Source organism: Cupressus sempervirens, chromosome 1, assembly GCF_028749045.1.
Source record: "Cupressus sempervirens isolate cs-2001-9-10 chromosome 1, ASM2874904v1, whole genome shotgun sequence".
NCBI classification, from domain to species: domain Eukaryota; kingdom Viridiplantae; phylum Streptophyta; class Pinopsida; order Cupressales; family Cupressaceae; genus Cupressus; species Cupressus sempervirens.
Window position 1 is genome coordinate 453,953,212 of NC_143118.1, and position 2,056 is coordinate 453,955,267.

Here is a 2,056-nt window from a genome sequence, read left to right on the forward strand (position 1 = left end):
AAAGAAGTCTAACAACTTGAAGAAAAAGATCTAAAGATGGAAGTCTTCAAACTTGGGAAGATTATTGAAAATCAAGTGATTGATGTGCAACTAGCTCTACATAGAGTAGAGGAAGCAAGGGAAGAATTGAGAAAATCCTTGAAGAGAAGGAAGGATATAGCCATAGCTGAAAATGATATAAACTATAAGGAGATTGATACCACAAAACTATGTGCCAATGGAGACACTAAAGAGTTTGATGCAGCAATAGCAGAACTGATGGAGAAAAACAAAGTTCAAGCAGAGGAGATAAGATCTCTCAAGATGGAACATGAATCATAGGCCATAATGATATGTGAAATCACTGAACAAAAGAAAAGAGCAGTTGAGGATAGAGTCATGATAGAAAATGACAAAAGAAATCTTGCAAACAGGCTTGAATAAAAATGTACTGAATTAACAAGGATCTCAAATATGCAGATGGATACACTTGCCCAAATGATGAACCTTCATCATGAACTCAATATGAAAGATATTGAGATCTATACTTTGAAGATACACAATGAACAACTACAAAATGAATTGAACAGAGAAAAAGAGGTAGCTGAGAATCTCAACAAGTCAAGTGAAGCCATCAAGTATCTTGAACAATTGCTAAAATCACCAAAATCTGCCCATGATACATCAGGACTAGGACACAACAGCACTGAGTTTGGAGAATCATCAAAGAGTGTCAAGAAAAAAGATGACATAGGTAAGAATTCAAAACCCACTTGTCATTACTGTAATAAGAAGGGGCATACTGCTAATATTTGTAGGAATAGGAAATTCAATCAGCCAAATACACTCAAGAGCAAGAGTTACTATCACAAGTGCAACATGCAAGGACATATGACACAAGATTGCAGATCCAAAGTTACAAGGACACAAAAATTTGATGGACATTGTCATAATTGCAAGAAGTATGGGCATAGAGCATTTGAATGCAGATCAAAGCCTATATGGACATCAAATCAACCAACAAAATTAAAAGGGAATGAAAGTCACTATCATTGGGATTACAACACCAGGTATAGCTGTCATTATTGTCAGGAATATGGACATATACCACAGAACTGCATAAGAACACATTTCAAAGGGAACTACAAAAGATGGTTGAATCAAACCACATGTTTTAGTTGTTTGAGAGTTGGTCATATCAGCAGAAACTGTCCTACAAGATCAAAGGCATCCAAGACTAAAGAAAATAAGGGCAAAGAAAAGATTGATGTCAAAAAGATAAGGGGGCAAATGAATAAGACTTGGAAACAGAAAGATGAATGCAACACATCAAGTGGAGGGATCACTTCACCCTATAGGTCAAGTGATCACACTTCATCAAACTAAGCATGAGAAGTATACGGGACTAATACACAAAGCTATATCACACATTAGTCCCAAGACAAAGAAGCAATGCAAAGTATAAATCTGCATGAGACAAGATGTCAAGAAAAAATCTAAATGATGTTTCCAAGCTATCTTTAGATGCCGAGTTAAACTCCAACACATGCCGAGCTCCTAACAGCGATCGAGTTGATAACTGATGCCGAGTTAGGTTAAATTTTTTTAGAAGCCGAGTTGGCAGTTGAGCATTTAATGCAATGAAGATAGGGTATATTATCGCGATTCTAATCAGTTTTCCTCATCATGATCAAGAAGAAAAGAAGAGAAAGAGAGCAGAGCAACTTCATGGCATAGAATCTAGCATTTCAAGCAGATTGCAACATCTCTCAACATGTTTTCATTGATCTTGAGGTATTTTTCATTTGTGCCGAGCTACGCAATTTCATATTTTGTAAAAAGGAAATCCTAGTTTGAATAAATGGTGTCAAGTTCCAAGAAAACTGAGCACAAAGAGTCATTTGAAGTTCAGTTAGTGTCCAACGAGGTCAAGCAACCTTATTTTTGCCCCATACCTAAAGTTGCATACAAAAATGACCCAGTCGGAGCTCTCTTTGAAATACCCCCAAAAGTTGTAATGGTTCAAGACATGAGGAGATGCTACAATTGTAAGATAGGAGCCCTAGGAGATATGGAA